At 34.0% G+C, this 14,303-nt stretch overlaps 1 protein-coding gene and 1 long non-coding RNA gene across 6 annotated transcripts in view; one reads left to right on the forward strand and one right to left on the reverse strand.

The window, feature by feature from the left end:
• Nucleotides 1-14,303, forward strand: part of sfl (N-deacetylase and N-sulfotransferase sfl) — a 500,037-nt gene that overhangs the window by 57,062 nt on the left and 428,672 nt on the right. For all 5 annotated transcript variants that reach the window (XM_089170139.1, XM_089170137.1, XM_089170138.1 and 2 more), the window contains exon 2: nucleotides 10,207-10,276. The gene's annotated coding sequence lies outside the window, so the exon portion shown is untranslated. The remainder of the gene's footprint in view (nucleotides 1-10,206; nucleotides 10,277-14,303) is intronic.
• The window catches only part of LOC107073408 (uncharacterized), a 35,035-nt gene that overhangs the window by 613 nt on the left and 20,119 nt on the right, over nucleotides 1-14,303 (reverse strand). Inside the window, exon 2 of the long non-coding RNA XR_016175879.1 lies at nucleotides 29-128. This is a non-coding gene — a long non-coding RNA (uncharacterized LOC107073408). The remainder of the gene's footprint in view (nucleotides 1-28; nucleotides 129-14,303) is intronic.

The raw sequence follows: 14,303 nt of genomic DNA on the forward strand, positions 1-14,303 counted from the left end.
AGAAAAAATAATTGTTGAGAATACTTACGTGAAGGTAAAAAACCTAATTTTTTCATCACGACAAGCTATGTTTGTACAATCAAATACACAGCAATAGACTTTACTTTTATTTTTTCTTGCTGGGAATTCTGTAACAAAAAAAATTTTTTATAACAACTTTTTAGTTTACCAATACTAGTTATTTTCAATTGTACTTTCAATAATAAATAAGCAAGTCATAAGATTAAAAATATATATATTTCCACATAAATATTGTGTAGTTTAAGTCAGCTATCAGCAATTTTATTGTTTACTCATAAAACATATGTGAAATTATTCAATAAAATTGTAGTACTTTTTATTTTTTTATTAATATTTCCTATATAAACAAATTATAACAATATTTGAAGTATATTTCATCAAAAATTACTGAAAAATGTTAATACTGAGTTTGATAGTTTTTATTTTTTGGATATAATATTCACACTGTTTCGCTTTAAATAGACGGCATAATGATTTTTACATATTATTAATTGTTCCCTTTAAAAATATGTTATTGCGGTATAGTATCAGATGACCATAAAGTACCCCCTAAAAAGGTAGTGTTATTTTTATCTACCAAAAAATATGGTCTGCATTAAAATGTACGGCATCATTTTTTCTTCATTTATTTACCCAAATACTATTTAAAACAACAATAATATTTCAAAAAATTGCTTTATTTTATTAATGTACGATAATTTAAACTTTTGCAAAAATTGAAAAAATTTCATTTTTTGTTTTTTCTATATTTTTTTTTAGAACAGTTTTTTTTTAACGGCAATAATACAGAACACTTGCACTTAGCAATATCATGTTAAAAAACAGGTTGCCGTACAGAGTCAAATGATTTTATAGCTGTAAAAATCAAATATACGATTAAATTAGGTTAATTATTGATATACATTTAAAGAAACAGCAATTTTTAAACGGCATTATTTCAATTAGTACTTCTGAGTGCTAAAAAATAAACTGAAACTGATGTTTTTTTTTTTTTTTTTTTTTTTTTTTTAATGATTTTTTTTTACATTTACTGATGTAAAAAATAATCTGAATCTTTTTCAGATCATCCCCCAGACCCGTGGAAAAAGGTGGATTTTAACCCTCGATTTTTCTACCTTGTTACATAATTTTTGCATGGCATTGCGGAATAATAAATTAGAATAGGTATTTAAATTGTATGAAACCCACGCCGTTCATAATCAAATGATGTAATAGACCCGAGATTTTGTCAGAAAATCAAAAATTTTTTCCGACTTTGTGGCTTACTATTTTTTAACGGCACTACGTGTTTTCTCATTATTTTCGATTGGTCTATAGGTGGTAAGAATGCCGTACAAAATCATTTGATAAAAAAGCACCCGGTTATTTTGTGCTTTTTAATTCTCACCTGCACTCAGTTGGACAGCTTACAAGTAACGGCATAGTGCTAAAAATTATTATTTTATGCCCTTATATCGTCCAATATAGGTTTCCTGCGGGATCATATGACCCATCGATTTTTTAGGTCGGGCCTGTAGTCTATATTCTGTTAATCAAATCTACTCGATTCACTTTCACTCTTATATTTTTTGTTCTTTTTTTCCGTTCGTAGTAGTTCGACGTAATATCGATGAATTTATTTAACTAAAATTGATCACGAATAAAATTAATTATTTAATTGAACGTAGTATCGATAAATTTCAAATATAAAAATTTCGATATACTGCGTATAGAATATGTGGTCGTCGACAGTTATTCGAGTATGTCAAGTGAATATACGAGTAAAAGGGAACCATACGGTAAGACCCGACCAACACGTGATCGGCCCACTCGTATGCAACAGAATTGACAGGTAATAACGTTCGTGCTGTCGGCAGCTAACGGCACGTGTGCTAGAAATTTTCAAGTTTTCAACGTAAGAATATATAACGATGAAAGCTGAGTCTCGAGCCGACTGAAACCATTTTCCTAGAACACGTATCTTGTTAAAAACTTACTTTTAAAGGTAAAGCTTCGTCTTTAGTCGGTCGTTTACTGTCCAACTTTTATCAAACTATCGTTTGTGTGTGTGATAAAAATTTAACGCCGGAAGTCTACTTCCCAAACTGTCTAACTATATCCGCTCAGGGTTTATACCGTTGATTCGAAATACAAACTGACCGATTGTTCGATCGAGAACTATCCCTTTTATTTGTAGGGGTTATAGAAAATGAGAAAAAAATAAGAAGATGATGAATGTATATAATACAATAATAAAAAGAATATATATTAAAGTAAATAATAATAAATACAGAAAAATAACATATACCGAATAACTGATAGAAATACAAATATATAAAGAATTACAGACAGAGATTATCAAACAGACGCAGATTTACATACAGATAGAGCTTAACAACAACTTATCAGACAGAGAACGCTTAACTTAACTCTTATCTACTCATATCTACTTTTATACTAAAAGTAACCTACATCCTTTTAGAGAGGAGTAGAGAACATATTAATTTTATTGGCCTCCAGTATTCACTGGAGGTGGGAGAAGGTGGGGGCCAAAATCGGAAAAGCTCGGACTCCACCGTTTTATCCTGTCAGCTGTTTTGTCCTTAGCAACCGTCAACGGTTTTCCAATTGTTATAAGTAAAAGAATTATACAAAGGACAGAAAATCGTTTACAACGAAAAGGAAATTGTAACCTAATAGGACTTATTGCCTACATACTTTATTTAAATAATCATAAAATATTAGGTCATTAAGTATGAAATGTCGGATTACCTAAAGCCTCAAGTTTGATACCAGATATCTCCGATATTTCACTTCGATTGTCCTTTGTTTTTTTGCATTAATCCTTTGACTGCTAAAGGTATATATATACGCTCTCACAAATCCAATAATATACTCGAAAGGCGTAGAAATATGCTCTCTCACAAATCCATCAATATATTCGAAAGGCGTAAATATTCATCCTCTCTATTTTTTTACTATCACATCTTTATTGCTGTTTTACAGATTAATTTTACATGGAATTTATAGATATGTAACATAGCAACTAAATTATTTAAAAAAATTTTTTAAAGTTCATATTTTTATTTTATTTGCCACTATTATCTGTTTTGGTTAGCTGTCAATAGAAAAACAGTCGCAACGACTGACATGCGAAAATCGCGCCGTTCATATTAATGGATTACTACGATAGAGCGCCGCAGTCAAAGGGTTAAAAAGGTACGCCATATGGCTTTCAGATGCACTCTTTTGTTTTTAATAATCTATCGTATTGTCGTCTGGAGGTTAAATATTGTAAGCCATGGATAAGACAAAAATGCGAGTTATTTTCGAATATGAGTTCCGTCATGGAAGTAATGCAGCGCAGGAAAGCCGAAATATTAACGAAGTGTTAGGCAAGGATGTGGCTAACGAACGTACAGTATTTCGATGGTTCAAAAAATTCCGATCTGGAGATTTTGATCTTCAAAATGAACCACGCGGGTGGCCTAAGATCATGGTGGATGGCGATCAACTGAAAGCTGTAGTGGAAGCAAATCCATCTGAAACGACGCGTGGACTAGCAGCAAGGTTTGAAGTTACCATTCCAACAATATTAAGTCATCTGAAAGCAATTGGAAAAGTAAAGAAGGGTTAGGTGGAATAGGTGGGTTCCACATGAGTTGAGCAAGCGTCAGCAACGGAATCGCTTCGAGGCTTGCTGCCCTTTGGTATCAAGATTAAAAGGCGATCCATTTTTGCACCGGATAGTCAAGTGCGATGAAAAGTGGATACTTTTTGATAATCACAATCGGCACTATGGTTGGACAAAGATGAAGCGCCAAAACACACCCCAAAGCCGAGTATCCTCCCAAAAATACTAATGGTGTCTGTTTGGTGGTCCAGCGCGGGTGTTATACACTATAGTTTTATGAGAGCTGGAAAATCGATAACGGTGGACCTCTACTGTGAACAGTTAGAAGAAATGATGAGGCAGCTGCAAATTAAGCAGCCGAGATTGGTCAACGGGGACAGACCAATCCTCCTGCAGGAGAACGGTCGACCACACGTTGCAAGATCGACGTTACTTAAACTATAGGAACTGAACCTGGAAGCACTTTGTCACCCACCGTACTCGCCAGATCTCTCGCCAACCGATTACCATTTTTTCCGAGCTTTAGACAATTTTTTGCAAGGAAAAATATTTAATTCCCAACATGCGGTGGAAAATGCCTTTCGCGATTTTATCACCAGCTGCTCTCCAGATTTTTTTCGCTAGCGGTATTAATGAGCTATCGTTAAAATGGCAACGTTGTATTGATAGTTAAGGTGCATATTTTGATTAATTATATTATTTTTTGCCCAAGATATAATAAACCAAACTTTCAGTCTTAAATCTGACATTTTATACTTAATGACCTAATACAAGATTTTATTCTTGTTTTATACACTGACGAAAATAACTTTCTTATAACATTCTCTGTAAATTTGTAGAAATTTCGATTTTTCATTTAATTTTTTTATTTTCCTAGATGTAAAAAAACAGAAAATATCTTTTAATATTAAAAAAAAAGATTTTAAATAAAAACTGGGTTCTAAGTTCTTAATTATTTTTTTCTTCCATTGTTCATCTATTTAATTTTCAAGATTTAGAATATATCAAAAATTAAATAAAGAATAGTGAATTTTACAAATTATTAGGGAGCTTTATAGAAAAATATAATCTATGATAATGCTTTGGTTTTTTAGTAAATAAACACAATAACAAAAAGAAAAATAGAAATATCAATAACGATAGTTCGATCATGAAATGTTCAAATAAATATTTAAATTTCTTTATCAAATTAAATAATAATGTTATTACAATTCTGAGACAAAGGTAAAGGTAGAAGAAGAAAAGATGAAAAAGTTTTAACTTCGAACAGAATATTACGTAGTTCTGAATTTTCACGTTATTATAAAGCTTTCATTCCTTTTATTCCTTCCTTCTCGCTAGTTGCTACCTTTTGTAAAAGTTTTGCCCTTTATATACATATACCAAGGAAGAAAATATCACGTCCCTTTATTCTTCTTCTTTCTTTTGCAAATTATTCTCTCTAAACAAGTTTCTTTTCGTCGAATTCGTAGAATTTAAAAAGGGCCAACTATTTCCTCTTCTATTCCTTTCTTCCTTTATTTCTTCTTTTTCTTTTGAAGTTAGGGTTTAAAAAGAAAGAAAATAAAAGAAAAGGAAAAAGAGAGAAAAAAGGACAAACGATTCTCGCGTTAGCCCTGGCTCGTGGCAACCGAGCAGCGTACACGCAAGCCCGAGATGGCGGTTAATGGACCGTAGCAATAAAGCGAGCGGTGTTACATTGCTTTCTCCCTTCTGCCCTTCTCATCCTCTTTTTTCTTTTCTTGTTTCCCTTCCCTTTTTTCTCTTTCTTTTTCTCTTTCTCTCTTGGTATACGAGTAGAACGCGGAACTTTCCGCGATCGGGCAATAACTCTAAATATCGAGGTATCGGCCCGTACGCCCGTTTCTCTAGATTAGTTCGGCACGGTTAGCCGAATACCTACCTACTTCTGCCAACTATAACGTTTGATTGCTATACGCTCGTTAGACCAACCAAGGTTTCACCCTTCTTTCGAAACCTTTACAAGGTACATACTACTATAACCTTTTTCTTTCATTTTCCATTACGACGATCGTTAAAATGGCTTCCATTTTATTCAAGCGATTGCAAATACTAATCATTTATTTTGTACTTTAAAAAGATATTATAATAAATAAATAGCCTAGCTACTAGTTGAAATACAAGTAACAATGGGCATATAAATATGGTCAGTAGATGGATGGATGATGCTTTCGGAAAAACAAAAAATAAAAACCGTATGATTCTCTCTTCAGAGAGACTGTAAAAAACGCGATTTGTTTCATAGTGCTTGATAAGTGTGAAAAGATGATTTGAACCCGTAAAAAGAGAGTAAAAAAATAATATAATAAACAAATGTATGCCGTATTTTAATATTAATTTCTCGTTCTAACAACGAAACATTAAAAAAGAATGGTGCGCGTTAAGGTGTGTAAGATCGACTTGGATAGTACAAATAGATCTCGTAGTTAGAGAAAAAATAATACAAAAATTCATTCTTTGAGCACATGTTTCTAAAAAATGTTTTTTTTTTTCGATTATAGTGCAATTAGCACGGTTAAAAAAGTTTTATGTGTGTTCTTGCAGTTTCACGCGAATGCTTTTGGAGAAAGGCATACCAACTCCCTCGCTTGAATTCCATGCACTCCGTTGAACGCACTCTTTCTTCTTGTTGGAGAATTTACATTGTTTGCGTTTAACATTTTTAACTGTTTCTTTTTGTTTCATCCCTCTCTTCCTCCCTCTTCGTTTTCTTCCTTTATTTCTATTTCCCTTTCTTTCTCTCTCTCTCTCTCTTTCTCTTTTTCTTTTTTTACTTCCTCTCCAACACTTGGTATAACGATGCAAAGCTGTAGCCACACGTGGCTATGTAAATAACACATTCCTACGTAACCTTAATTTGTTGGTATCATTGTTAAAACGACCTGAGAGGTGCTTTATCGGTAGGAAAGAAAATAAAGAAATAACGCGAAAAAATCATAAACTTAATGAGATTATATTTTTTTTCTCTCTCTTTCTTTTTTTTCGATAAGGTTAGAGAAAGAAAAAAAACATATAAAAGAAAACGAAGTTGTTTCCCAAAACGTGTTCCTTATCTCGACGGATTATACTCGAGAAAAATAATAGCGAACATTAGTTATGTAAGAAGCTCGTTAACCACAAGATTTAAAGCTTAAACTTACTCGCTCACTTATCCAATCGTTTTACGAACGGTCCAAATCCATTGCGCGATAACGTCTTATCACCCCTTAGTCTCCACGATTATGGCACATATTCTGTAACTCTTCTGGACGTTTACTTTATTCTTTATTTTCCTTCTTCTTTTTTGTTCAGGAACAACTAATCATTCTGTTTTATTATTTTAACAATTTTTCACCGTATTTTTATAGTTTAGTACTTATTTATTTACTTATTTACTTATTCATCAGCCCATGTCCCTTTTACAATCTCCAACGTGAAACTATGTTCCTTTACTTAAAATTTTAAATCACTTGGATAATTGTAAATCATAGAAGAAAAAAAGAACAATTTAAATTGTAGTATTCCTTTTGATGAGTAGTTAAAAATTTAAGGAATATCAGTGTTCAGTACCAAATCTTTTGTAGACGATAAACTTTATATTTGTTATTTTTTATAATATTCAATTTCTGTGAAACAGATCCTGCGATAAGCCTATGAAATAAAATATTATGAAATATGATAGACAACAGATATAAGGTGTTGTTTATCTAAATATTAAGAAATTCCAAAGGGCCATAAATTCCCAAACTATCTCAATGATCAAAGAAACATATGGTGTGATGAAAACCCTTCGGGCCCTTTGAAGGTTTCTGATTCATATCTAAGCACGTACGATACCATAAAAAGAAATAACATTCCGATATTCTAGATCACGTTTCTTTATGCATTGTTTCCCTTTTCCAAAAACATAAGATTTTCCTTCGGAAGACCCTGGTTGGTGGACCCTCCTACTATTGGCCAATAAGTCCCATTTAGGTTCTTCCCTCTCTAAAGGAGTGTAACTAACTTATGTATAAAAACCCGTGAAATAATGTAAGAAGCGTTTTGTCCATTAAGTACTCTTGCCTGTAATACACATTGTCTGTTATACATCATACATTTATACACTCCACAACGAATAATTGTAATATAGTCGCCAAGACTCAAGTTAATAAATCATTATTGACTAAAGAAGTGCCTTTAGTATCCTACAAAACCACCCACACTGTATTAATGTACCGTCGTGAGACTTTCCGTACAAACTCGAGTATAATTGCAACTTAAAAACTGTACGTTAGTTTTGAAACGGATTCGCGTCAGCATAACATATAGTGCGCGCGAACAATCAGAGTTAAAAGGAGAAGAGAAAAAAGAAGAGATAGTTCGAGTATAGGTTGATACTCACGAAAATCGTTCGCTTGAGTTTGCAATATTAAAAACCATCCTTACCTCTCACTCTTACCCCCTTACGCTTCACCTTTATCCATCGATCTGTTTCGCTCATGCTTGCTGGTTCAAATTGAACCAGCCTGAATTCATGAGATTTCTTTTCTCCAAGTTTCCAACGAGTGGTCTCGAGAAGTTTCGGTGTTAAACTTTCGAATTCGCAATTGGTAAATTTTCTTTCTTTCTCCTTCTATTTCTTTTTCTTTCTATCTTTCTCTCACTCTCTGTCTATCTGTCTTTGTTCCTCTTTCTTTTCTCTGTTTCGTACCTTACTGCGAAATAAAGTAATCCTTGGTTCAGGACCATAACGTTTTTGCGAATAGTAGCGGATTATAAATGAGTGGACGTAGCAAAAGTTGCATTTTCATAGTCTTCGGCTACATCTACTTTCTTCTTACGACAATTAAGTAGCATTTGGAAAGTCATTAGTTAAATATTGTGCCATTTTGATGGGCTTTTGTTAACATTCGTTCTACTAATTGACATCATGTTAAGAATAAGAAGAAACATTTCGCGTTTCGAAACAAAGGACGTCGTTGCTCCATCGATAATTATTACGAGTTGTTTAATATCGAATTTTCTTCGATAAAAAGAATAATACGTACTTGTTTTGATTTTCGAGGATAATTCGTGGGTGAAAGCAAAAGAATTCTATTTGTATTTATATTTTTTTCTTTTATTCTTTTCTAACATAAGATATGAACTTGAAAAGAGCTGCATAGTAAACCGTGTGCCCGGTAAAGCGAATTATTTTCAAAGGCAAGTTTTCTTCTGAAAGGATGAAAATACCAACGGGAACATCAACGTCCGAAGGAAAACCTCATTAGCATAAATAGAACGTACGCGGACGTATAACGGCCAACAAGCGGAACAATTTCCGTAGCAGAGAAAAGCTCCTAGAGGATCCACGGGACGTCACAAAATGGACATTTGAAGTCGCACTGAGAACATTTGTGGAACGTGTTTTAGAGATCAGAATGAAACGTAGTAGGAACCTTTTACAAGGCCTGATTTTTCGCCCTACTAATAATACTTAAACGGGGAGAAGACAAATGTGTTGCCACAAGAACGTTCCACGCAATTACGTTCTTTTCGTTTTTAGTAAGATATCGTTCTTGTAATTTTTCCCCTATTATTTTTCTACCTATATCTTTCCTTTTTTTATTCTTTTTGCCTTTTTTTCTCCTTCTTTTTTTTTATCTTTAATGTCCGAGGGAGAAACGATTATTTCATTCCTATCGTTTTCAGAAGAAATATCTTGCGTAGCTCGCAGCGGTATTGAAACAACGAATTGATATCGCAATCTTTTGAAGAAAAAAAAGAGATAGAGAAAAAAAGACAAAGAAACAAATAAAGAAAGAAGACTCTCGCCAACCGATTACCTACACGATACGTGTACCTCTTCGTTGTCTTTCCCTTCGAGGTCGTCCAACGGAGAAAACTTCGCATAAAAGGGAACAGGGATAGATGAACGAAAAGTAGAAAAAAAAGAAAAAGAGAGAGAAAGAGAAAGCAAAATTGCCCTGAAGGTAGTTCTTTACCTGATGGAAACTTGGAAATCCTTTTATTTACTCCAGCCGTGACGGTATCGAACGTGCCTGTCGTTGAGGATACTTTTGAAAGAAAATAAGAAAGAGAAGGAACAAAAAAGAAACGGAAATAGAGATAGAATGGAATGAGGTACATCCTTCCATACACGTTCTTCGAAAGATGTTCGAGAACCCTTTTTGGTGAATCGAGGAACGATAGAAACTTTCGATAACTTCAATCAAATTAATGTGAAAGATATAATTATATTTTGAAACCTAGCATTCTTTCCTTTAACAGACCGATCAATTATTAACTTATTTTATGTCGTGTGAATGTGAAGAGGAAAATAGCAACAGAGATATTAGATAGAAAATAGTAAGTTTAATCTCATAAGCTTTTTTTCTTTTTATATTTAACCTTTTTTCTGTCAAGTCAATTATGATGGTTAGAATCTTTCGATATAACTTTTCGAGCGTTCATTATTTTTCTCTTTTAATCATATCTATGCAACTACTTTTCTCAAAAGTTCAAAATTGCAGAATAAAAATAGACATATAATTTGTAAATCGATCTTATCGTAGACACATTATCACGTATATACTCGCTTCCATTTGCAGGTTCAATGATGTGAGTGGTCGTACACACCGGAGAACGTCAAATGTCAAACATCACAATGGGGTGAATAAGGTTAGTTACCCTTTACTCCTAACGCTGCATTAACTGGAGCGTTTGCACGAACGAACGATGTTACACTAGCGTGACATGATAATTTCCGGAATCCATTTATTATTGTAGAAAAATATGTTGTATTCGATAACTATTTTTTTGTTCCTTTTTTTCTTGTATATATGAAGTTATTTGTATATAGAATATACAGAATATTTTATATATAGAAAGAAAGAAGTTACTTGAAATTATTTAAAGAAAAAATCATTTCTTTCACAGCATTAACTCTCCTTTTCTTTTCTTTTTTTTTTAAACTCAATAACTTAGAAAATTCCTGTTCGTTTCTACCCAATATTCTTCTCCTCATTGCAATTACACACTTGGATACTTTAGGGTTTCCTTTCAACGTAGGACACTTCCGTTTCCATCAGACGTGACGTTGTTTACAGAACTCTTCAACTGACCGTATCCGAAAACTCGGCACATTCTCAAAACTTACATGATGAACGTTTCAAGTGAGTCAAACTTGAAGAGACGAGTTTGTCGATTCTTTTTCCTTCTTTTCTTATCTTCGACGTCTGAAAAGTCAAAAAGGGGACAAGGTCGTAATTGCTATTGTTAGAAACGAAACTTGACTTTTATGTTAGTCAATTCTTTTCTCTAAAATTGTGTTTATTTCTATTCCCTTTTTTTTCGAGAATATAACTTTCTCGAGTTTAAAAAAAAAAAACAGGGGTAAGTTTAAAGGCGTATAAATCTAATAATAAAATCTTAGTATCTTAGTTAAAACTATCTTCGATATGACATTTTTGACTATAAAAAAAGGAATAAACTAGGAAATAAAGAGTAATCGCAGAAGAAACACATTTATCGCATCTAACGTGATTGACCAAATACAGAGTAAAAGGAAAAGTTAAAATAAATAGTAGAAAAATTATATATTATCTGTTATGACCAAAAGATTCTTCAATGAAAATTCCTCTGATCATTAATTGTATGCTATGAAGTGGAGAATAAAGGATTAGGTTAAGGTGTAAAATAAAACACGTGATTGAGCCAAACAAAGAAACAATGCCTTTTTTATTGGCTCGTCAGGGAAAAGCCTTGCGGCATAAAAACCCTGGATGATGTTTAATTATAAAAATGAGAGTCCACCACGTGGTATTACCACGCGGGAAAATACCGTCAATATAAAATGTATATAATGGAAAGATCTCACCTCTCGCTCGCTTCGCTTACGTTCCTTAACTAACTTAGCTTAACTCCTTTGATTTCGATATGTATTCACAGGCTTCCTATAATGGACTGTAAGAATGTCCTTTTGTACTGTCCCAGCAGGGCGTACGGACTGGGGTGAGAAGTGGGGAGGCGAGAGGTGGGGGTGACTAGAGGGGCGCTTCGGTAGTTACTAGTAGTTGATCGATGCTCGCAATGAGTATCGATCTAGACCTTTAATCGATGGAGGCGGATGCGCGCGAATTTTGAATACTGCTAATTACCGTACGATCCTTTCGGATCGTACATTATCAGTAGATGACTAATCGCATTTTACGCGAAACAAAAAAAAACAGGAATTTGCGGTTAATAGTGTCTAATCTTTACGTTTATCCTAGAATCCTACTTTTTTTCATACTGAACTACGATTTACCACGCAAAACAGATCGTGAATTATGCAATGAATGCCTCGAGCATTAATGTAATTAGCTGAAAACAATTTACCGTAGTCGGCAAGCTTGAATTCGGTCGCATGAGGTAACACGTTTTTCAGTTCACGTTCGAATAGAGCAAACCATTAGCTTAACTAGTGTCCGTTATAAAAGCAAGTAGCGCAAGGAAACTCGTTTGCTACTTGGTGATCGCTACAGGGGAAAATATAGTCGGACGTTCGCGTGCATGTTTCGTGCCATTCTTTCTTCCCCATCATTGATTCACACTCTCCTCATGAGCTTAATATATGTGCGTATTTAAGTGGGCGTCAGAGAAATACCGAAAAAAGAAACTTATCCTCTTCAATGTATTTTATTTCCTACCTTTGACACGTCAAATAAAATGATAGTAGAGTAGTACGAGTAGCAGCTAACAGTTCTATGACTCAAGAGAGTTATCACGTGCTTCATTTCACACTTGGTTAATGAAGTAATTGTATTTAATCGTAGCAAGTATCAATCGAACATCGCGTGATGCTGTGAACACGGAAATACTCTTTGGCTATCATTGAACATTCAATGAGTGTATCGATGATAATTCGATAATCCGCTAATTTTGCTAGTAAAACGATTCATTAAATGCGATAGGTTGCTACAATAGAAACACGCGTTTAATAATTGCTATTCAAGAAATTAAACATATTTTATAGTTACATATTTATTGTATCATCATTGATAGAAAAAGAATTTCGATTTCAATTTACTTTTCACTGTACACCAATACCAACACCCTATTTTGTTCCTTCATATTACATCGAAGAGGAAAGACTTAATGCGATAATTCTTAAACCGATTAATATCTTATTGAATGAAGATAAAATTGTTCTTAACTGGATCAAAACAATGCTAATGGTATGTTGAAACGTAGAAGAAATTGTCTAGCGTGTTTTCGAGAAAAATACTATCCTTATCTGGCATCATTAAGAGTACTATAGGTACGTTGGTAACACCGTACACATCCGTTATTAAGCGACTGGAGGTTAGATATTTAGCGGAGAAGTTACCGGCGTCACGGCATAGCGTAAGAATATTTACACGAGCAACGTTCGGTGCTTTCCGCGCTAATAAACCGTTCTACCGGCTCCTCCTTGCTAATTACTCAGCGAATGAGCCTCAATCCTCTTTCCTTCCTTCCCTTAGCTCCAGATGCTACTCCTACCATCTACGATCTTTCTCTTCTCTTCTCTCCCTTCTCTCACATCCCTCTTACTCTTTACCCTTCTCTCCGTAGTCGCTTATTCCGGATTTCTTCCAGCCATCGTACTGTCAACGACTTTCGACTACCACTACCTTCTTACCCCTCTCTACCAACTCGACGCAATGAAAGATATGCTTGGTATCTCAACAGGCTGATACCACACCTATAAACTGCTGCTTCATTGTCTCGTAAAAGCGTCTCTCGCTCTATTTCCTTCTAGATCTTCCGAGGTATAATTAGTAATTCGCTTGGAATTTGAAGGAACACGTTTAATCGTTATCTACTCCCTGTGAAATTGTCCCTAATGTTTTTATACTTTAAATATATTATTCTAACCGATTTCTTTTATCGAGTGTAAATAATTATCTTGTAGTGATTCCCACATAACATAAAAACTTTCTAAAAATGTCCTAAAACATTTCTTGGAAAGCTTTAAGTCTTTCAAAGAGATTTCTAAAAAATATTTCTACAAGGTGGAAAAGTCAGCGTTTAGAAACTTGCAAAGGATTTTTAAAAAGGTTTTTGAAAGATTTTTAAAAATCTTATTACCATATTTTGCGAAAGGTTTCTAGAAAACATTTTTAAAATTTTTTCAAAAAAGACAATTGAGAGCTTCCCCAGCCAGGGCTCACCGACCAATCCCTTTTCACGAATGCCCGAATTTTTTTTTGTGTGGCGTTGTAAGACTGTGGAACATATTACGAAACAGACCCTCCATCCCGGCTGAGCCCCCTGTGTGGGGATTCGTGAAATAATTGGACCGCTGACTGACCTGGGGGACCGGCGGGATTCGAAACACAAATCTTTCGCTTTCCAGGCGCGACTGCTCTTTAACCAATTGAGCTATCCAGGGCTACCGATAAATACTTCTTACGAATGCCTCATAAGTTTGGCATGGAGGCGCTCGTCCTACAGAAGGTTTTTGGAAGATTTTCTGAAACCTTATCGTCATGTTTTGTTAAGGCCGGCGATACAAGTAAAATAAAAAACAATCTAATTTTTTTTTTCATAAATAGTTAGTTTAATATCTCATTAATATAATATATATTAAATTTTTAGAATGAAATTTCCATTATTTATCGATTAAAAATTCATTTAAGTGCTCCGCCTTAACTCGGCGCTAGACGCGAACGCTAAACTTTAA

Source organism: Polistes dominula, unplaced genomic scaffold (assembly GCF_049000335.1).
Source record: "Polistes dominula isolate Pdom_NZ unplaced genomic scaffold, Pdom_raw_medaka contig_15, whole genome shotgun sequence".
NCBI classification, from domain to species: Eukaryota; Metazoa; Arthropoda; class Insecta; order Hymenoptera; family Vespidae; genus Polistes; species Polistes dominula.